The following is a 24786-nucleotide window of genomic DNA, read 5'->3' as shown; positions in this document are numbered from 1 at the left end:
CAAGCACTGTTCTATGTAAGTAGAAATGAGAATACAAATCAAACAGTCTTTTCTCTTAAGGGGTTTACATTCCATTGAGGAGATAACCATGGTCACAGATGCATAAATATAAGTCATATACAAAACTAAGCACAAACATTCCGAAAAAGCTTTTGATAAACTATAATACTCATTTCTGTTTTTTTTAAAAATCACTAGAAAGAATAAAAATAAATTGATCTTTCAAAAAATGAATTGTATTTATCAAAACCATGATCAAGCATTATCTTTAATGAAGATAATCTAGAAGCCTTTTCAATAAGATCAGGAGTAAAACAAAGTTATTCAATATTGTATTAGTAATACTAGCTATAGCAATAAGACAAGAAAAAGAAATTAAAGGAATAAGCATAGGTAAAAAGGAAACAAAACTATCACTTTCTGCTGATGATATAAAAGGACACATAGAAAACCCTAGAGAATCAACTAAAAAACTACTAAAAACAACTTTAGCAAAGCCACAGAATACAAAATAAATCAATGAAAACCTGATGGTCTTTCTGTATGTTACCAACAAAAAACAGCAGAAAGAAATAAAAAGTGAAATTCCATTTAAAATGATTATCAACATTATAAAATTTTGGACAGGCTAAATTTTAGAGGCATCTAGGTGGTGGTGTAGTGGATAGTGTTCTGGGCCTGGAGTCAAGAAGACTCATTTTTCTGAGTTCAAATGTGACCCCATCACTTCTTTACTGTGTGACCCTGGGCAAGTTACTTAACCCTATTTGCCTCAGTTTTCTCATCTGTAAAATGAGCTGGAGAAGAAAATGGCAAACCACTATAGTATCTTTGCCAAGAAAACCCTAAGTAGGATCACAAAGAATGAGACATGATTGAAAAACGACAGGACACCAACACGTCAAGACACACACTGGAACAATATGAACACAGTAACAAAACTTCACAAAAATAAAGACAGCTCTGAATAATTGGCTATCCATTGCTCATGAGTGGGCAGAGTCAACCTAATAAAAATGACATTACTAAGTAAATTAATTTACTTATTCAGTGCCATGCCAACAAACTACCAAATAATTACTTTATAGAACTAGAAAAATAACAGCAAAATTAATCAAAAGATCATGAATATCAAAGTAATGAATGGAAAAAAATACAAAGGAAGGAGACCTGATAGTACCAGATACTAAGCTATACTACAAAGCTATAATCATAATTTTTTTTCATTGTTTGGGCCCTGATTGGTTCAGAGGGAATGTAAATAGCAATTGTTTCTCTTTTGGCCAGAAACGCTAAGGATCTTCCCCTCCTGGACTGACATTTTTTAAACTAGATAAAAGAGGTCATTTTTTGCCTAATTTCTTACCGAGCCTTAATCACTGAATGGGCATTGCTTCAGTCAAACTGAAGTCTGGGAAAGATAGTAACTTAAAAATACCAAGTTCTCCCACTGCATCTGGAGCCATTTCCAAAAATCATCCTGATATATGTCCTGCCAGGGGACCCAGATGGCTCAGGAGGAGAGAGTGCGGCTGGTGACTTTGCACAGTCCTCCCTTACTTAAATCAATCTGGGTAACCAAAACAATAACTAAGCCTTGATTTTCAGCTTTTGCCAGTTTCTGAACTGTAAATATTCACAATGAAAATTTAACCAATGAGTTCGCACAATTTAGCCAACTCTTATGAGTCGGCAGAAGCTGACTCCAGCATTACCTATGATTCCTGCCACTGACAAGACTAAGATTGTTGGATCTCGAGCTCAAGAGTTCTGAGCTATGGTAGGGCTACAGCTGACCTGGTGTCTGCACTAAATTTTGCACCAAAGTGGTCAACCCCCAGGAGCTGGAGGACCAGTAGACTTCCTAAAGAAGGGAAAATCAGCCTGTATCAGAAAAAAAATGGAGCAAGTTAAAGTTTCTGTGTTGATCATCCAAGCATAGGAGGTAAGAATCAATATTCCACAGTGCCAAGAATACTGGCTGTGCAGTAGGAAGACTCAAGTTCAAATGAGATCTCTAATACTTAATATCTGTGTGACTTTAGGTAAATCATTTGATCCCCTAAGCCTCAATATTCTCATCCATAAAATCATGAGGCTCGATAAGATGGCTTCTGAGGCATGAAGTATGATCCAATCATATGGCAAAGGAGACTAAGAAGGTTCAGTGAGACCTGTAAGAAAAGAAGCACAACACTATGTCCATTACAGACACTTCTCAAATTGATATAAAGATGAATTCAAAATATTTTATTTATTAACATTACAAAAAGTATATTTTTTCTCACTGTTAATTAAAATTTATTTTAGTGAGAGCAATGTGATTGAATATTCTTAGTTATTTTTGAAGACCTTAATTTAGCATGGGTCTTACCCTGATTCACAGTCTAGTCTAGCTTGGGCTTCCCTTGTTCTGCTTGGGGCAGAGGGAAAGAAGAGTGCAGACAAGGTAGATGGGAGTTTGGAACTCAGGAAGAGTCTCTCCCTGCCTGAGACCCATAATCACTTAGGCCTATGGAGTAGCACCCCACACACTGGTATGCCCCTAATCTCTCTCAGTTTATGAAATACGCCTCCCATCCATCTTCCCCTGAAAACAAGACTCTGGAATGGCCCCCACCCTCACCTTTTGAGAAGCATGTTCTGACTGTTACCATTGGAACCTGGAATCCCCAGGGCTCTGGGCAGGATGTTCCATTTCTTTTCCAGGAGTGGAACTAGGTACACAGCTGGAAAGGTACTCATGAGCCCTGAGGAGAAGAGAGGGCCCCAGGAGAGGATGAATGTGCATCATCATGGGCAGCTAGCCAATTACTAGAGAAGGGAGCTGCTATCCTGAGACTAATATAATCCTGAGTAGTTGGAGCTCTGTCTGGCTCAATGACCCACTTAAAAAATGACCTGCCTGGACAGAATTTGCTGCTGCATTGGAACGGAATTAATATATCTTATCTTCACTCTCCTCTCTCCATCTCAACCTCACCAATGTCTAGTCAACTGGTATCAATTACCTTGAAATCTTATTTATCTGATATCTTTATTTTGAGAATGGTTTTTTTTCTCCAGATAAAGATAAATTGATTTTCATTCCATTCTGAGAGTGTCAGCTCTGAGTGAGCAGACCAGATTAGGGGTAAGGACAAAGGAGGACCTTTGTACACACAGCCCTAGATGTCACTGAAAGATTGGAGTAAAACTCTATCTCTACAGAGAAACAGAAAAGGGCTTCACTTAACTATATGGAATTAAAAAAAAAAAATCAGAAAATGTAGTTATATTCCCTTGAGCCCATGTGTTTGGTCCTGCTTAATGAAACCACCAGCCATTGTTTCCATTTTCACAGGGTTTCTAAATGTTTCCCAGAGACCCTGGTGCCTGGCTCGGCTGGTGCACATCTGGCCAGCCTGCTTGGCCTCTTGGCTGGTGCCCCTCATTCTGAAATCGGATGACTCTGCCTCCTCCGACTTTGCTTCCTAACTGCTATTTTGGACATCATATAATACTTGTGTCAGATCCCTCTGATCTCCTAGGCTTAGCCTCAAGATTTTGTTTGAAAAGAGAATATGGTGCCTACATTCTCTTTTATGAATGGCAGTGGGATATAGTGGATAGAGAATGGTCCTTAAAGTCAAGAATGCCTGGTTTCAAGCCTTGCTCCTAAAATGTATTGGCTGCATGATAGTGGGCAAGTTACTCAACCTCTTCATAATTCAGGTAACTCTCTAAGACTTTAAATTAAGGAGGTTTTAGCCTCTGATGGGAAAGGGAATAGCTGCCCCCAGGACTTACTCCACCTGTGAAATCACAACCTCTATTGTAATGGGAGCAAAGTCCAGACTCTCCCTCCATGCAAGTTAGGCTGGTTTCTGTAAGACTACATAGCTATTCCAGGGCTGGATTGACTAGGGAGCTACCCTTCTTCCAGCTTGCTAATAGCCTCTAGCCATATAGAAGTGTCTCCTTGGGCCCACCACCATGGGACCAGGAGCCTCCAGACTTGGAGGATATCCCAAGACAAATAAGTCACCACTCCCTGCCCCACCACTAGATAATGGGACTGGGGAGTTGTATCTCTCCAAACTAAGTGAAGAAATATTCTTACTGACAAACTTTTCTGTATTATGACTAGTAAAGTTCCTTTTGCGAACTGCTGAATGAGATATGAGTGTCTCCTTTCATTCCGGTAACAAACATGAAGTGACCAGGTACCAGCCTGAGTCAGGACTACCTCTAACAGTTACCGCAGTTTGTAATTGGGATAAGATAACATAGTGACTCACGTAGTGACTGAAGAGGGGGGAGTATTGGAATATTTTTTTTTATTAGGCCATTAGAAAAAGCACCACTAGAATACACCACCAAGTGCCTGTCTACATCAGATATAGTCTAATGAGAGAATGGCATAGTGGTCCTATGGACTACATACTGGTGAAAGCAATGCCTCTTGTGGTACAGCCCGAGATTGAACTGGTTTAAAAAGAAACAAACAACTTTGAATTTGAATTCCTCCAGTAGAACAAAAGCTTACTGAAGGCAGAAACTCTTTTAACTTTATTTCTATTTCCCCGGTGCCTAGCACAGTACCCTCTCCATACCAAGAGCAAATCGAAGTAGTGATAGCTACAAAGTAGCAATTACATAACACTATTTACAAAGTAAATAGTGTTATATAGTTACAAAGTAACTAACAGCTATCTCATTTCATTCTCCAGAAAAGCATATCAGCTGTAGAGTCAAGAAAGAACTTCCAGTGACCAGGAATTGTGAGTTTCCCCTTTGCCCACAAACATTCTCTAGTTGTGTAACTCGCCGTCGTTGTACTTTGAGTTTGTGCTCACTCTCCCCACTGAGCCTCTGTGTATTCGTGGGAGAGTGGGCCCTAGCTTTTGAGAAGATTGTTTTTGTACTAACTATCCCTGCCATACTTACTTAGGAAATACCATTTCTAAAAGCTAGTTCATTCTGCCTGATAAGGAGTGAGGAGCACATAGGTGGGGGCCTGTGCACAATGGCACAAAAAAAAAAAAAAATCTCTCAGACCCTCAGGGTTACCTGAAGACCTCTAACAGAGGACATAGTCAGATATGCTTTGGAGATCTTGCCTGTCAATTTAAGTGGGAATTAAGAAATTAGACCTGAATGGAGATCCTACAGTGAAAAAAACAGATGAATGATTATGTAATACATACCAATTGTGTTCAGAACTTTGTTGAATTACAAGGATCATTCCTGGTAATGTTTACTTGGACATTTCCTTACTTTTAAACCAATGCAAACGGATGTGCATGAAGCCTACATGTTTCTCTGGAATTCAGTGAGCTCAGATGGATAAAAAGTGCTCCCTTCTCCTAGTCAAGCTCATGTATGCATTCAGGAACTTGTGTGAAAATTACAATGCAATGTCTTGCCTTGAAAATGTCCAGATGGAACCAAATTCCAGTACTTCGCACTTAGCATAGTGCCTAGCATTCAGTAAACACTACTAAATTTGACTTCTTGTTGACTTCTTGGCATTTTAAAAAAACTTTGTACTCATTTTTCCATCTATTTTTTAATGAGTATTACTGTCAGTTTATCTGTTTGAGAACTGGGTTTATATCCAGTTTTTTTTTTTCTTTTGGGTTTTTCCATTTTGGTCTTTGTCTTATATTTCCAGTAGCTTATCTTTGGCGTCCTTCCTCACTCTTTGGCCCTTCTCCCATCTATAATTATACAGGCTCCTAAGGCTAGGAGTCCTCAGTCTCATTATTATGGAAGGGGAGAGGATGAGCACCTGGCTGATTCACTCCTTAGAATAAGGATCACAGAGATAGAACCCATCCCACCTGGGTTTTTATTCCCCTTTTCCTGGGGTACAGAAAATCCATGGGACTTCTGCTCTCTTTCACTGCTGTTTTATGCTCATCACTCTTTTTCCTCTCTTTATCCTCTCATACATATAGTTGTATCATCCTCCCTTCACGTGGATGGGCGAAATCAATATGTTCCAATGATTGTGGTTGAGTCAAATTCAGATTGTCATTGTCATAGAGGAATAAGGCACAAGTGCCACACACTAAAATACAAGACTTGGAGATTGTTCATATTGTCTGTGCCTAGTGCAAAGAATTAACTGACTTGGCACACTGGGCTATACATATTTCAGTTCCCTCATGTTATTTCATGAGACTTGTACTTTGGGCAATGCCTTCTTATCATGAATATTCAGATTTAATTTTCCTAGATTTAGATATCATCCTTGCTTTTGAGGTTACTACAGTGGAATTAGATGCAGAAAAACAACTACTCCACTCCTTGCCAATCACATGACTTGCTCAGAGTACTTAAAAGTTTTCAGAATTCTCTGGAAGTCACTGATAAATCTAACTTACACTGCAGGAGAAAAAAAAAGGGAGTTGGAGGATTTTTAAATGCTTTGAAATTATTGGTTTATCCAGTTCTTTGGCATATTTGCTCTCCAAGTAGGAGAGATTTTCTAGCAAGAATTCTATTTTTTGCAATCTCCATATTCCTACACTTCAGAGAACTTCAGGAGTGATTGTTTCTCAATGTAAACAAGTATAACTACCTACAATATTGTCTGTTTCACAAGTGACAAGGAGTATTTAAATAGATGCTTGTGTTTAGGTAGAATTACCTGCTTTGAAAGAGATCTGATTCCCTGAAGGAGGGAAGACTTGACCCCTGCAGTGATGGAGAAGGGAAGTGAAACAAGGAGTTGAAAGATCAAGAAAAGGAAAGCTGCATACTTGGAGCTTAAAAAAAAAACAGATTTGAAGGTCTTGCTGATGAGAAAAGTATTGGATGTTCAGAAAAGAAAAAAAAAGATGTGTGTCCTCCCAGGAATTATACAGAGGAGGCACAGAAACTCTTGGATGGGAAACCAACCAGTACAGGGCAAAAGAAGAAAAGAGTGGTTAGTAGTAGTAGATGATTCCCTTAAGAGGAGTGCTGAGTACATCAGTCAACTAGTACTTATCTAGCACTTTCTCTGGGTGACTAAGCACTGAATGACTGAGTCAGCTACCCTTGACCTGATAACAATAGTTTTGTTGTTTTCCTGGGGACATACGTGACTCAAGACACACAGCTTCTTAAGACTTATCAAAATGGTGACAATTATCCATTTCTGGTGATTCTCATGGGCACAAATGACAGATATTATCAGAAAGAACCTAAAAAGTATTATCAAGGATTATAAAGTCTTGAATGAAAAACTGAAGACAAAGCAGTCCAGGTGGTGTTTTCTACACTGTTGCTCCTTGAAGGCAAATTAATTTGGGAAGTGAACAGCTGGCTAAGAAATTGGTGTCTGAGAATGGAATTTGAACTTTTGAATCCCAGCTTGCAATTCAGGGTTGGCAGATTTCAGCCTGGAGATGAAGAAAAGCTAGCAAAGGCTGGTAGATATACATCTGCACTGTGAAGATGAAAAAGGGATGAAATGCATATGTGTGTATGTGTATCTCCCAAGTTAGATACAACAGAGAGTAGCCGTAACAAAGGAACATGAATAGCCACGGAGACACCCAGAAAATCACAGTGGACAAAAATTCAAGATGAGAGACAATGGTAAAACTTGTGGCTCCAAGTACCTATACTTCCTTGACCTCGTTTGACTTCATGAAAAATTTGACCTGAAACTTGGTGAGAAGCAGCTTCTGACTGGGATGTGTCTTGGTGGTTCTGCCACTTTAGTTGGGGAAAAAAAAGATCAGATGTAAGGAGGGAAAGAGGCTAGGGTAGCACTATATATTAAGAAACACGCTTAATGTACATTGTTTAATAAGAAATCGCTATTGTATATACTCATATGAGGAAGTCCAGAAACCAGAGGGTAAAATGATTCAAGGGAATATTTTGGTGAAGGCAAAAACAGAATCAGAAGTGATTATGTAATTAGTGTATGCTATAAACCACCTAGACAAAAATAAAAATAAATAGATGAGGAGTTTGGGAAACAGTTCACACATGCCTACTATACAGGAATGACATAGCAGTGACAGGAGATCTCAGCTGCCCACGACATCTGCTAGAACTTTCTCTCTCCTTCTCTGTCTCTGTCTGTCTGTCTCTGTCTGTCTCTGTCTCTCTGTTTCTGTCTCTGTCTTTCTGTGTCTCTCTCTGTTTCTCTGCATGTGTCTATATCTCTGTGTCTCTCTTTGCATATCTGTGTCTGTCCTTCTCTGTCTCTGTGTGTATATCTGTGTGTGTGTCTCTGCGTCTCTCTGTGTCTCTCTCTGTTTCTCTGTGTGTATGTATGTCTCTGTGCCTCTCTTTACATGTCTCTGTGTCTGTCCCTCTCTGTCTCCGTGTGTGTATCTCTCTCCCTCTCTCCCTCTCTCCCTCTCCCTGTCCCTTTCCCACTTCCTCTCCCTGTCCCTCTCCCTGTCCCTCTACCACTCCCTCTCCCTCTCCCTCTCCCTCTCCCTCTCCCTCTCCCTCTCCCTCTCCCTCTCTCTCTCTCTCTCTCTCTCTCTCCCTCTCCATCCCACCCCCAACAAAAGCAAAGTTCCTAATAGCCATCTGACTTACTATAGGGATAATTTCCATCCTTCAAAAGGTGGTAAACCAACAAGAAAAAAATTACATTCTGCATCTGATTCTCACTAACAGGGAAGCAACTCTGGGAACATTTGAGGGAAGTGACCATTCTGTCCTAGAGCTTGTGACAGAGGAGAGGTGATCTGGGCATAGTCTGATATGTACCTTAGATCTAAGAAAGCATATTTTAACTGATTCAGAGGAAACATAGGTAGAACACCATATACTAAAATGATCCAGAGGAATGAGAGACAGGAGAAATGAAAGATGTTGCAGAATAACATTTTAAAGACTCAGTGGGAAATAATCCCAATACGGGGATGAATTGTCTAAAAAGAACAGTGTAAATGCACAGGAAACTAAGCAACTAGTATAGATTTCAAAATTAAATATATAGAAGATGGAAGCATGGACAGGGGACCTTTGAAAATTGAAATAGATTAGTACAATCCTGCACAAATCACATTAGGAATGCTAAACCTCAGGAAGGGCTGAGTCTAGTGAGGGAAGCACAACAGTTTTAAAAGCTATTTTGGGAGAAAAAGGAGAATCAAAGGAGGAAAAGGAGCTTTGTTTGAGGTGAATGGAAAATTAATAACTGACAAGAGAGAAAGTAGAGTTTTTAGATGACAAGAAAACTAGATGAAGTGAGGAAGTCTGAGTTCAAATCCACTCCCAGACATTTAATAACTGTGTGACCCTGGACAACTCATTTAACATCTCCCTGCCTCAGTTTCCTCAGCTGTAGCATGAGGATAATAGCACCTACCTCCAAAGGTTCTTATGAGGATCAAATGAGATAATATTTTTAAAGTGTTTTGCAAACCTTAAAATATTACATAAAATGATAGCTACTGGTATTAGCTCAATTTTCATTTTATTTTTCCCCTGCAAAATAAAACAATCTTAACAATTTGCAGAGCAAAAATGATAAATAGGGAACTGATGCACAAGAAAGTAAAGAGATAGTAAGGGAGACCCTAGCTGACAGTGATGAATTTATGTCACCTGACCCAGATGTACTGCATCCTTGGGTACTAAAAGAACTGGCAGATGAGATTGGTGACAAGCAAAAGGTAAGATTTGAAAGATCATGGAAAACTGGAGAGATGCCACCGGATTGGTGAGTAGTAACTTGTGCTATACATAAGAAGCTACTCTGTGCATATGGCACTGGAAATAGGAGAAAGGTTTGGAATGACTTGAAAAGGAGAGCAAAATTCCCTTTAGGGGTTAGATGGGGGATGACTGCCATCATGTTCCTGTTTATGTTTTCTTTTCTATGCATTTTTCTTTTCCCTCATAATGGGGGGCGTCATTGCATAGTGGATTGAGTACCTGCCAGGAAGAGCTGTGTTCAAGTCCTACCTTTGATATATGAGGGCTATGTGACTCATGGAAAGTTATTTAACTTTGTGATGCTCTAGGCAACTCTCTAAAGACTAAAAATTACAGACAAGGAAGTAACCTGCTTTAGTAGGAGTTTTCTCACTTAGGGGTTCCCAGTCTAATGAAATTAAATTCAATCTCAATCCCTAACCTATCCTACTATTATTTAATATTGATCAATGTCACTCTGCAGAATTCTTTTTTTTTTCTCTTGGTGAGCCTTATGGGAACATCTATCATTGCTAGAAATCCAGGTGAAATTTGCTTCGATGTTTAACTGTCTAGGAGGTGATGGGCTCCTTGGCAGGGGTTTTAGTTAGTACAATTGCCTCACTTATAGAAAATCAAGATGCTATTCATGTTCAAAGACTTCTTAACTGGCGGGGCCATCACCAGTTGTTTTGATTTTGCCTTGTCTCTGGACTATGATGAGTAGAGGAGAGAAAAAGACTGATGACTTTTCACAGTACTTACTCACAGAAATCCAACTCATGGGCAAGCCAAGACATCACCCACATGATGTCATTGGTCTTCTTTGAGAATGAAGGAAAAATAATATTCCTCTCACCTGGGGGCCACTTCTCCAGATTTTTGTTAGTTTCCATAAAAGAACTTTTAGTTATAATTACAAACATTTTTGTTCAGCCTTGGGAATTTGAAAAATGCTGAAACTATTGCCCATTGTATTATTCTCTAAATAGATTTACCCTTCCTGTAGACTCTGGTGGTCGAGGAATATAATGTAAAACTTGCCAAGTCACAGTTTTCCTGGTAAATCATATTTCTAGAATCCTGATAAAATCCTCTTCCATGAGGACCTTCCTGATAAATTGAACAAAGACTATGAATTCTCCTTTTCACCTGGAGTGCAAATCCACAACTAATCCCAAGTGCTGGAAAGTACCTCAGAGACTGTAAGCTTCATTTCGAGGAGTGATGTTAATTCTGAACTGATTGAAAGCCTAGGAAAGGAACATACTCCATCATTTAAAGAGTTGAGTCAAGTATAGAAATTTCTTGACCTTTTCCTAGATGAGTTGAGCCCAACAACCTTGACTTCATCAATAACATGTCTTCAGACACTCAGAAAGGACAATTTGCCCCAATTTGTACTAAAGTCTCCTTACATTTATGTATTTATTAGTCCTGAATTATTGGATGTATTAGGCTTTAGTCTTGATTCTTATGTACTGCATGATTTCTGGGGGAGAGTGTATTTGATATATCACAGCTACCAGCAAGTTTAGCTCAGCCAGTACTTATGGATGCGATTCTTGTTCTATAGATCAGTATCAGAATGGTAGAGTAATCCACATGGCCACTTAAAGCTTTCCCATTGTGTATAGTTCCTACAAGCCTGCAATCAGTCAGTCGATAAACATTTATTAAGTGCCTACTATGTGTCAGGCACTCCCTGACTTCAAGGAACTCACAGTCTTGTGGATGAGACAACAAGCAAACAAATACACACAAACATGCTATATACATATAGAGGATAAATAGAGGATAATAACATAGGAAGGCACTGGAATTAAGAGGAGTTGGGGAAGGCTTCCTCTAGAAGGTGGGATCTTAGTTGGGACTTAATAGAAGCCAGGGAAGTTGCTAGGTGGAGATGAGGAGGGAGAATGCTCCAGGTCTGGGAGTCAATCTGAGAAAATGCCTGTAGCAAAGAGATGGAGGCTTTGCAAGGTCTAAGTTTTGTTCTGTCTGTGCTATTGTATGTCTACACTGAATGAGAGTAGTGAGTAGAGAGTAGTGCCAATGCAATCACTAGGTCTTTGTTTATATCATTGTGAGGTGGTGATTTTTAAATAATTAATTGGTATGTTTCTTTTTAAAGAACTATATTCTAAAAAGAAATTTAGTTTGTTTAATTCACTTTCACCTTCAACTATCTATAACCAACCAGTATTTTGATATTTTTCTCCTTGTAAAATTTACATATTAAAATAAATATCAAGCTTTAGTTTATGACATTTGTATGAATGCCAAAATAAGACAGATCTTTTTGCTTTTCCTAAACAAGGGTCTAAATAAAATATTACTTTATAAAAGTTAAAAGAAAAAAATCAAAGGAGGTTACATAAATAAAGCAAATGTAACTTTTAGCAGTTAACCTTATAGAGACAACTGCCTGTTACAGTGGATAGAGTGGTGTGCCTGCAGTAAGGAAGACATGAGTTCAAATCTGGCCTCAGATATTTATTAACTATGTGTTCCTGGGCATGTCACTTAACTGTATTTGCATCAGTTTCCTCATCTGTAAAATGAGCTGAAGAAGGAAATGGAAAACCACTTCAGTATCTTTTCCAAGAAAACCCCAACTGGGGTCACAAAGAGTCAGACACAGCAGAAACAATTGGAGAACAACAATAGAATATCAGTTGTTTTCCTTTGTTGCACATAATAGATTCGTCATTTCATTTTTACTATACTGTGTTATGAAAATGTTTTATTCCATAAATTAAAAATAAATAGATAAATACAATTTTAGTTGTTATTAACACTACTATTATTATTACTAAATTAGAAGCAATTTATTCCAGTATTGAACTATTATAATCATAAAGATATTCTCCCTTATTTTGACTCTAAATCTGACTCTCTGGAAACTTCATTTACAGACATTTCATATCACACCCACTTCTCCCACTGTACTTTCAGTCAGTCAACAAACATTTATTAAGTACCTACTATGTGCCAGGAACTATACCAGTCAGTCACTACACAATCATTAAGCCCTTACTTTGTGCCAAGAGTTGTGCTAAGCACTGAAATAATATTAAGGTCTGAGGATGCCAAGACAGACAAAAGACGGTTCCTGTTTTCAAGGAGCTTGGTCTATTTGGGGAGACAACATAAAGCAATAATATACAAGCAAGACCTATAGAGGATAGATTGCAAGTAATCCACAGAGGGAAAGCAGTATCATTTGGGGGTCTGATGCTAGAAGATGAGAACTTAGCTGGGACTTGAAGCAAACTTAGAGACAAAGATGAAGAGGCAGAGACCTCCAGTCATGGGATACAGGCAGGGGATATGCCTGGAGGAAGCAGATGGCAAGAAGGCCAGAGTCAACAAATCACAGAGTAGGTGATGGGATGGAGAAAAGGATGGTAGAAGGAGGGAGAAGACTGGAAAGATGAGGGAGGACAGATGACAAAGGGCTTTAACCCCTAAATAGGAGTTTATATTTGATCCTGGAGGTAATAGGAAACCACTGGAGTTTATTGGATAGAGGTTATATGGCCAGACCTATAATTTAAGCAGATCACCTTGATAGCTGAATGGAAGTTGGACTTTAAAAGAGAGACTTGAGACAGGGAGGTCTACCTGCACCCTGTTGTAAGAGCTTACGTGTGTATGGTAGTAAGAGCTTACACTAGGTTAACCATCATGTCAGAGGAGAGAAGGGGAGACTGCTTGAGAGATATCACAAAGGTAGAAACAACACAGAACCTGACAACTGATTAGATATAAGGGGTAACAGAGAGGGAGTTGAGAGTAACATCTAGGTTAGGAAACTACGTATTTGATTTTCAGCCAAAATCATCCAGCAGTTGTTTCAGAGACTCAGTATTTCGTCTGCTGTCTCTTTGCTTTTCCACAGGCTATTTGTGGAATGAATACTCTCCTTACCTGTCTCTTAGATTACTTCATTTTAAAGGTTCAACTCATGTTATCTCCAATGCGATGGTCCCACCTAGTTATTAGAACCTCTCCAAATCCTGCTATTTGTATTTTCTATTTTAATTTTTTTAATTTTATTAATTTGTACTCAACATATACCAATTAAAATGACTATTCCTGCAAATAATGAAAAGAAAGGAGTTTGCATATGAAAATTCAAATTTCTACTGTAATAGTCGACCTCTCTTTTCAAAAGCAGGCAAAAATTCAAAGCATAAGTTTCAAAATTGATTTTATAATTGTGAATGACTCCAAACCTGTCTCTATCTTCTTTTCTGTATGTTTTCAAAAATACTACCACTCTCTCCTGATTTTTCCCAGAACCCTTATCCTAATTAAATTTAAATAGCATCTCATGTGTCAAATGAGCCTCATCAAACCAAACAAATCCACTCCTCAGTCATGAATGAAGACAGGTATTTCATTCTGCATCTCATGTTCATCACTTCTCTTCAGAAATCAAACAGCTCAGTTCATCATTGGTCCTTTACAATCACAACTGTTCACTTAGTGTTGCTGTTTTTCACGATATCACAGTCACTATCCAAACCTTTTTCCTAGCTCTGGGCATTTCAATCTGCATCAATTCACATAAGCCTTCTCATGTTTCTTATGTCATTGTCATGATTTCAGATGCCATCCCTTTCAATGAGTCTTACAGAGTAATACCATTAATCTGCGTTCATCTGCTATAAATTTTCAGCCTTCATAATTGATGATCATGCCCTTATTTTCTAGTTCTTTACTTGATACGCAAATGGCTACCATAAATATTTTTGCATGAATAGGTCTTTAATCTTTAATATCTTTGAGGTAATAGTTTAGTAGTGGTGTTACTGGGTATATATTTATAAACTTTTTTTAAAATTTCAAACAAGGGTCATTTCATAGCTCTACCAACAGAGTATTGGTGTGTCTGTGCTTCCACAACCCCTCCATCAATTGCCATTTTTAATTTTTTGTCATACCTGCCAATCAAATATGTATACATGGAAACTCAGAGTTGTTTTAATTTGTATTTTTCTTATTAGTAGTAATTTTCATATGGTTGTCAATAGCTTGTTTTCCTTGAGGAATACCTGTTCCTCGACCATTTATCCATTAGGGAATAAACTTTTTTTAATGTGTTTGAATTCTTTTTCTTGTAGTTGTTCTTTGGAAGCAATTGGGGCTAAGTGGCTTTTCCAGGGTTACACAGCTAGTAAGTGTCTAAGGCTGGATTAGAGCTCAGATTCTGTTGACTCCAAAGCCTGTGCTCTATTCAGTGTACCACTTAGCAGCCCCAACTTCATTCTGTTTTTATTTCCTTTTTAATTTAATTAATTTGTTTTCAGTTTTCAACAATCACTTCCATAAATTTTAAATTTTCTCCCCCTCCCTCCCCAAGATTGCTTGCCATCTTATATGGGTTCTACACACACATTCCTATTAAACACATTTTCACATTAGTCATGTTGCATAGAAGAATTAAAATGAATGAGAGAAACCATGAGAAAAACCAAAACAAAACAAAACGTAACAAAAGAGAAAATAGTCTGCTTCATTCTATGTTCCCAATTCCACAGTCTGTTCTCTGAATGTGGATGGCATTTTGCCTCAAAAATCCTCTGGAAAAATTTTAGGTAATTGTACTGCTGTGAAGGGCTAAGTCTACCAGAAACAGTCCTTGCACACTGTGACTGTTACTGTGTATAATATTCTCCTGATTCTGCTCATTTCACTCAGCATGAGTTCATATAAATCTTTCTAGGTTTTTCTGAAGTCTGATTGCTCATCATTTCTTATTCCATTACATTCATATAACTTATTCAGCCACTCCCCAATTGATGGGCATTCCCTTGATTTCCAGTTCTTGGCCACCACAAAAAGAGGTGCTATAAATATTTTTGTGGGATTTTTTCCCATTTTTATGATCTCTTTGGGATACAACCCTAGAAACAGTATTGCTGGATCAAAGGGTACGCACATTTTGTAGCCCTTTGAGCATAGTTCCAAATTGCTCTCCAGAATGGTTGGATCAGCTCACAATTCTACCAACAATGAATTAGTGTTCCAACTCTCCCACATCTTCTTCATCATGAATCATTTTCCTGTTTACCCAATCTGATAGGTGTAATATGGTACCTCAGAGTTGTTTTGATTTACATCTTTCTAACTAATAGTGATTTAAAGCATTTTTTCATATGCCTATAGATATCTTTAATTTCTTCCTCTGAAAATTGCCTGTTCATATCCTTTGACCATTTATCAGTTGGAGAAAGACTTGTATTCTCATAAATTTGACTCAACTCTCTAATTTTAAAAATGACACCTTTATCACAGACACGAGTTGTAAAAATTCTTTCCCAGTTTTCTGCTTCCCTCCTAATCTTAGTTGCATTGGGTTTATTTGTGCAAAAACTTTTCAATTTGACATTATCAAAATTATCTGTTTTGCACTTCGTAATGTTCTCTATCTCTTGTTTGGTCATAAATTTCTCCATTCTCTATAAAACTGACAACTACACTATTTCTTACTCCCCTAACTGGAGAGTAAGATACTGTATACCCAGATCATGCACCCATTTGGACTTTATTCTTGTGTATAGTGTTGGGCATTGGTCTATGTTCTGCCACACCATTATCCATTTTTCCCAGCAGTTTTTGTTCAACAGTGAGTTCTTATCCTAGAAGCTGGGGTCCTTGGGTTTATAAAACAGTAGACTGCTATAATCATGGACTACTGTTTCTTGTGTACCTAACCTATTCCACTGGTCTACACCTCTACTTCGTAGCCAGTACCAAGTGGTTTTGATAACTGCTGCTTTATAATACAATTTGAGATCTGTTAGAACTAGGCCACCTTCCCTAGCATTTCTTTACATTATTTCCCTTGATATTCTGGACCTTTTGTTTTTCCAGATTAATTTTGATATTACTGTTTCTAGCTCTAGAAAATAATTTTCTGGTAGTTTGGTTGGTATGGCACTGAATAAGTAAATTAATTTAGGTAAAATTATCATTTTTATTATATTATATCTGATATTGCTGAGGCTTTTCCATCCCCACTTTATCTTTTCATTTTTAAAAAATTCCTTAAACTTTTTTTGCCCAAATGAATTTTGATATAATTTTATCAAGCTCTATAAAGCAGTCCTTTGATAAGCTCATCGGTATGAATTTAAATTTAAATAATAAATAAATTTAAATCATATTGTATTATTTTATCACCTTGTCATGGTCTAAGTCATGAGCTATCTCCAGTTATGTATGTTTGTTTTTATAAGAGTGTCTTATAATAGTAAGTCATAGGATGCCTATGTGTGTCTTGGTAGGTGGACTTCCAAATATTTACGCATTCTGTAATTATTTTGAGTGTGATTTCTCTTTTTATCACTTTCTGCTTGCCTTTATTGCTAATACAGAAAAGCTGATGGTTTATGAGAGTCTCATTTTATATCTTGTTACTTTGCTGAAGGTGGCATCTCTATATAGACGATCACTCATCTACAAAAATGTGATAAAAATGTTTCATCTTTGCCTATGCTTATTCTCACAATGTATGATTTTTTTACTCATTGCCATAGTCAAGTGCTACATTTCTCAGATTTCAGCTAATAGCACTTGGGAAAATAGGCATTCTTGATTTGTCCTTGATTTTATTTGGAAAGCCTCATGAACTTCCTGTAATATATATAATATTGGATCTTTGTTTTAGATATATACTATTTTCAAGATTAAGGAAATTTCTATTAATTCCTGTGTTTTTAGTATTTTTAATACAAATTGGTGTTATAGTTTGACAAATATATTTTTCTCTGTTGATTTTGATTTTTGATCAAATATTTTGATATTTGTTTTTCACATGATTTTGTGTTTTTTGTTTTACCTTAACTGAAATAATGAGTGCTACCTCTGATTTTCTAAGTAGACCTGAAGCATAATATGTTTTTTTCCACCTTTTTAGCTTAATTCTGTGAATCCTTATACTTCAAGTATATTTCTTATACATGAAATATTGTTGGATTCTGATTTTTAATCTATTCTGTTACACTCTTCCACTTTATGGACATGCTTATTGCATTCAAATTCACAATTTTTATAATAATATTTTTTTTTATCCATTGGTTATTTTCTGTCTTAGATGAAGGGAGAAGAGCCTCATAATCTAATGAGTCCAAGGTCATCATAAGGATACTGTGAGTGCTTGAGGGCCCCAGACAAAGAAGCCAACCCAGAATCAATCCCTTGAGAAGCTGGAAGTGACTTTTTAGACCCAATCCAACAGAAGCTTAAATGAAGATTTATCTAGAAGTCATGCTTCATCTGAACCTGAATTTTAACCAGTGCTCTATAGAGACTAAGATAAGTCTCCCTTCCCTAGAGATTGAGGTGGCTTAGGGAATAAGGTGTTGGGGGAACAAGGCATAGAAATACATTTGGTATTATTATACATGACATATGAATATCCCTTTGTAAAAGCCAATTGATTTTAAGTGGTTAGATGAAATGTTAGTCTCTGGTCCCTAACAATAAAGGAGAATACAGCCAGTGAGAGCTCAGTTAATAGCCAAAGAAAAGAGGTACTTCTATTCCCTTAGGTTACCCCTCTGGAAGTCTGACTGGCAATGTAGTCAGGGAGAGAGGGACAGAGAATAGGTACTACACAGATTGTGTATATATTACATATATATATATACACATATATACATACATATGTTATGTTATATTATGTATATATACACATATATACATACATATATTATGTTATATTATGCAGTTATATTATATATTATGTTCTGTCATGTCATGTCATGTTATATTAATACACATATATTTCACATATGATATATTTAGCCAAGGAGCTTCTTATTGGCAGGTGGTTCTTCCCAACATTCCCCAAACTCCAGAAGTCTTAGACTTAAGTGCCATTGACCCAAACCTTGAAAAGGAAAGAGGGTCCAAGAATTAGAAAATAGGTCATCATAATTGAGAAGATCAAAGAAAGTGACTAGAAGTATTGTGGTCTAGGAGGTATCATGTTTCTCTGGAGCAAAGATGTGGTAGATCTCCCTTGGAGACGGCTAAGAATTGAGAGAGAGGGCATGAAGTAAACCTGCACATTGCAAATTTCCCTGGGCCTCAGTTTCCTCATCTCTATTTCTTATTTAAAAATTTTATACTATATGACATTTGTGGTATCTTCTAAATCTATATATGTGGTTATATATATATATATATACATATATCATAATTGAGCAATAGACATTGTTCTTTCACTTGGATTTCCCCATGCTTATGCTATGTTCAGACTCTTTGAGGCAAGAATGCTAAGACGCATGGGACTTAGTTCTTCCTCTCACAGATCATTCAGCAAAGACATACATATACAGTACAAATAGTCACAATAAAATTTATAGACAGTCTAATACTTGTATGATTCTTAGCGTACTATGTTTCCTTTTCCACCACCTCGTGACCAGGAGACAGACGGGGGCTCACAAGATTGAGGGCAATTTTGTATTTTCATTTGTTTCATATTTTGCCAGGGTCAAATCATTTGTTGCCAAGTAGCCAGCCTACTGGTGGTGAATCTCTCCTTCCTTAGTTAAATGAACACTTAGAAAACACAGGGTTATTGCTAGGATCATACTAGAAGCCTTTCCAGTTTGGTGGCATAGTGGATAGAATACTGGACTTCAAGTCAGAAAAATCTGAGATTGAATCATTCATTAGCTGTGTGACCCAGGACAAGTCACTTAATTTCTTTATGTCTCATTTAGAATGTCTATAGGGAGAAAAATAACGCTCATGGAACAAGGTTGTTATGAGAATCAAATGAGGTGTTTCATATATATATTCTATATATAATATGTGTGTGTGTATGTATGCACATGTATATATATATATGTGTGTGTGTGTGTGTGTGTGTGTGTGTATATACACTGCTTTATAAATGTTTGAGTGCTATATAAATGTTCTTATTGTTATCTCTGAGTTTCTGACATGGTGTCATGTAAGAATCTAAGTGGCATGGTGCGGAGTAGTGTATATGATATGGGGTCTTAGGAGATGGATGCCAAGGCCACCTCGACTAGCTCATTACTTGGGTGATCCTTGCCAAGTTACTTAACCTCCCTAGACATAAGTTTCCTCCTCTATAAAATGAGTGGATTACACTCCATGGCCTCCAGGGGCTGCTCCAGATCTAAATCTGATTCTCAAAGCAAAGGCATTAAGATTCAGATATTCTCTCTAGGTGAAAATAAATAAATAAAAAGACAGGTGTGGCTTGAAGGGTGAGACTCATTAAAGACGAAGCTACCTCCATGTTAACATGTAGTTATCAGGATTTAGCTTGAAGGAACAGGGTGCAGAACTAAACAACAAGGGAGGGCCAAGGAATCAATGGAATATCCCTCCAAAGGAAAGGATCAATCAGAGCCAAAACAACAGATCTCTCTGCGCCAGGCATAAGAACGCTTGGGCAGCCCTGGAGCCACATCAAAGGATCCTGACTTTGACTTAAATCAGAGATAATCACAAGGTCCTAGGAAACACTCTGGGTACCAGCTGTCCTCCAGCTCCATGGGTCATCCAGTGGGTGCTTGTGCCCATGGTCCTGGGCTCTGGAAGGGGCATGCATGAAAGTTCAAGATAGAGAGGCAGTAATGATGGGGGCCCCTCAAATTTCAGAAGGTGCTTGAGAACATAGACAGTCATTTCTAGGGAAAGAAGAAAGAAAGCAGGAGTCACTCCTTGGAGTTCCTTGGTTCTCAAAGGAAAGAATACAGATCAATGGGAATGATGAGGAATTGAGGCTAGGGTAGCCTTTCAGAATCCAGCCCCTCCCCTCCAGCCCTTTAACTAATCCCCTCATTTATTCAAGTTTGATTCATCACACTCACACACACGCACACCAACTCATTTCATTTTCTGCAGTTTCAGACTGGCTCATCTTGGAGTCCTCTTTTTCTTTTCTCTCATTCTACATCTTTACCTTTGTCTTTCTTGTGACTCATCGCCTTCATCCACTGAAGTAGTAGCTATTCAGCTTTGGGTTTCTTATACTTAATTGGGCTCGACCAAAGCACAGCTCTGTTCACTCCCTCACCCCTTTCCTGGGCAAGATTATTTAATGTCTCTGGCATTCAGATACCTCCAAATAAGGTGAATTGTTCACTTCCAGCTAGAAATTTATGAAACTATAATCTATCCAGCCCAAACCCAACCATGTTTTATCCCAGCCATCTTTCCTGTCACCATTTCTCCATAATTCTCCTTCCCCTCATACTTTCCAACTTTTTGACTTGGTCAGATAACCAAATTAGCACCCCCAGTGTTCACTATTACTGTGACTTATCAGTACAAACCCCCTTCACTGGCCACCACTCCTCTACATGTGTGTCTCTCCCCTCACCCCATTAGAATATACACTCCATTAGAGAAGAGGCTGACTTTCTTTTTGTATCTAGAGTACTTAGCACAGTGCAGCACAAAGCAAATAATGGATTAATGTTTTTCATCCCTCTAGTCATCTGTTAAACGGTTACACTAACTACCTATAGCTACTGCCTCAAAGAGTTCATGGTGAACTTCCGATGAGACATTAAAAATCACTTCCCATGAGATATTCTTGTTATTTAATTCTTCATCTTCCATTTTTATGTAGTTTGGACAGAAATAGCTCTGAGGTAAATCACTACCCTGATATCATCCTGCTATATTTTAATGTTCTATGAACGTGGGGGGAGAGGAGGGAATGGTTGGAGTGACCACTATTTGTAATTGCACAAAACTATGGAGATGCCGGCTCTCTGAGAGCATCCTCAGGACAGCTTTGATGTGGACAATATGTATTTCTACCTGTCTCCACAGACACTGGTTGCATTGGCTATGTTTTCATAATTTGTAAGATTTCTGTTTTGTTTTGTTTGTTTTTGTTTTTATTTTCCCCATGTCGTTTGGGGAATATAAGCATTGGACATGACATTTATTGAAAACTTTGTTCTTATTATTTTTAACGGACCAGTGTTATAAAGAGGCAATTGTAATCACTAGCTCTATCTGTTGTTATAGTCTAGTTCCTATGTAGTTTATTGACTAAGTCTTCAAGAACATTAAAAAAATTTAGTATGGGGATTTATATGTTACTTTATGAAAGAAAGCTAGCAATTCCAGTGTATAACTCTAGGATCCAGGTCAAATCATGCTAGGTATTCAGTAGATATTTTTGTAGCATAAAGTTTCTACTATTTCTTAAAGCACTATAAAAAAGCTGAGATGCAACAAAGTAAAGATCTATTCTCTGCCATTTGTGTTAATTTTTGCCTGACAATAAACACCAAAGATATAGAGGTTCTCCATCTGCCAACAGCACCTCATCCATATGGGGAACCATCGGTTACAGCAAATGGAGAAAATTGGAATGCTGTGGATAAGTTCACTTTCCTTGGCAGTGTGCTTTTCTGGGATGTACACATAGATGGTGAAGTTGATGCACACATTGCCAGAGTTAGTTCACTGCCTGGGAGGCTCCAAAGGAAAAGGCAGGAAAGAAGAGGTATTAGGCTGCCTGTCAATGCAGGTCTACAGAGCTGTTGTCCTCAACCAATTGTATGTCTGTAGAACCTGGACAGTGTACCAGCACCATGCCAGGAAATTGAATCACTTCCATTTCAATTGTCTTAAGAAGATTCTGAAGATAACCTGGAAAGATGTGGTACTAGACACTGAGGTCCTTTCTTGAACTGAACTGACAAGCCTTCAAAGTCTCCTGCAGAAAGAGCCACTCTGATGAGTTGGCTGTGTTTGAATGCTTAAAAAGTTGCTTAAAAAGACTATTTTACAGAGAACTCATACAAGGAAAGCACTCAGAAGGTCAAGAGTGATAAAAGGACACTTTGCAGGTCTCTCTGAAGAACTTTGGGATCAATTGGGAAACACTGGGACAGGACTGCCCAACACAGTGTGGCCACTTCAAAGAAGGCACTGTGCTCTATGAGCAAAGCAGAATTGCAGTAGCTCAAAAGAAACATGAGATGTACAAATGTAGAGACATCTCTATTCCAAATGTTCATATGGACTGCTTGTGCCTGGTAGAGCCTTCTGAGCTTGTACTGGCCCAATCAGCCACAGTCAGACACACTGTACCTTGACTCTGACATAGTAATGTCATTTTGGTCCTGTTCAAACACAAAGGACAACAACCAACCATAAAAATGCTAGTGAAGACGATGGTAATGATGGTGATAGCGGTGGTGATGATGATGTGCGTTGATTACTAAATCCAGGCTTTGTAAGGACAACCCATCTAGAACTTTGGATGAGGATAATTTGGTCTTAATTACCATCATAAACTCCTCTACTCTGTAAACAAATCAATTATTTGTTGGCCTACCAACAAGCAGCAGTAATAATAGTTGAAATACATACAGCACTTTAAAAACCCCTCTCAGCTTCAATTTCCCCATCTACAAAATAGGCATAAGAGTAACATTTGTGTTTCAGGATTATTATGAGGATCAAGAGTGATCAATGCAAAGTACTTTGTGAACCTTGAAACACCATGTAAATCCTAGTTCTAGAAATAATAATGTTGTTATTGTTATTACATATGTTAATTCATTTATACCTCACAATAAGGTAGGTGTTTTCATTTTATAGACATGGAAGCAAGCTCCAGGCAGTTAAATGACTTGATGTGGCTCATGTAGTTTTTAAGTGTCCAATTCTAGATTCAAACTCAGGTCTTCCTGAATCCACGTCCCGTGTTCTATCTACTACTCCGTCTACCTGGGAAGGACTTCTGATTCCATTCATGAATCTTACCCATTTCCTAACTTCTATCTAAAGGTAAAACCATTTATGGAGTGTAGTTATTATCAGCCTTTACAACTGATTAGCAAAATAATATCTGTTTCAAAAAAAATTTTCTGTATTATTTTAAACATCTTTATCACATATTTTGAGAATGTCTACCCATCCCCTCCCTCTATTTGGGTGAAATAACTACCTTAGTGTATGGGTTCTTTCATTTAGCCTATATGTTTTGTTTTTATTTTTTTTAGGATCCATTCCAAACTGGTTGAGGTACCTTTTTCCAATTCTAAAAGATGTTTGTTTATTTGTTTAAGACTATGTTGCCTAAAAGTAAAATGCTTTAAACATGCTCTTTCCGATGAAGTTTGATTTAAGGATGCCAATAAGTCTCTTAACATTCATTGCCACAAACTTTCTCCATAACAATTTTATGCTAGATGTCTCTTTCTTAAAAAATAATTTAAAAAAATTAAAACAGTATTTTTTAAATATTATCTTCACCCCACTGAATTCAGCTTGACCTCTGGATTCAAACTTGGAGCAGCCTTCAATTTCTATCTTTCCTTTGCATTGTGTATTAAGAATTTGACACTCATACAGTCCAAATGACATTTTCTGTCACTGGAGAAAAAGTTTACAAGATGGAGAGAGTGTTTATTATATTTTTAGTGGCTCCCTATAACTTTATATTGTCCATGCACATCCCATGAGTGATAAGATGCATTGGTTTGTCTCCCTCTCTAATTTGGAAGTGATTTTGTCATAACCATCACAAACAACGCAGTCTCCCATAATATTTGTTATTCAGTCCTTTTTAGTCATGTCTGACTCTTTGGGTTTTCTTGATAAAGATACTGGATTGGGTAACCATTTCCTTCTCCAGCTCATTTTATGGATGAAAAATGGAGGAAAACAGGGTTAAGGGACTTGCCTGGGGTCGTACAGGTAGGAGCCATCTGAGGCAAGATTTGAACTTAAGAAAATGAGTTGTCTTGACTTCAAGAAGTTATACTCACTTCTGTTTAAGAGAAAAGATAATGAGTTTAAAGTTTAGCAAAACTGTGAGGGAATTCTGTCTTAACACTGAGTTGGGGAAGTTTATAATGTCACAAGACAGTCTAGCAAAAAGTGGTCATCTCTCTTATCTGTCAGTTAAACTCTGAGGCATGCAGTTTGGGGCAGGGCACCTATTCACAAGCGATGGCATTGGGAAAAGGCAAGGGGCCCTCTTCTCTAAGCACATGACTTTCACATTAGGTCTTGCTTTCTATTTTCTCCAAGTCAAAAACTTTGGATATTGGAGTAGCTAATTTCTTTTCTACTCATCCTTCTGTAAAGTAGATTAATATTAATTTGCCT

Source organism: Notamacropus eugenii, chromosome 7 (genome assembly GCF_028372415.1).
Source record: "Notamacropus eugenii isolate mMacEug1 chromosome 7, mMacEug1.pri_v2, whole genome shotgun sequence".
NCBI classification, from domain to species: Eukaryota; Metazoa; Chordata; class Mammalia; order Diprotodontia; family Macropodidae; genus Notamacropus; species Notamacropus eugenii.
This window is presented reverse-complemented; position numbering follows the sequence as displayed.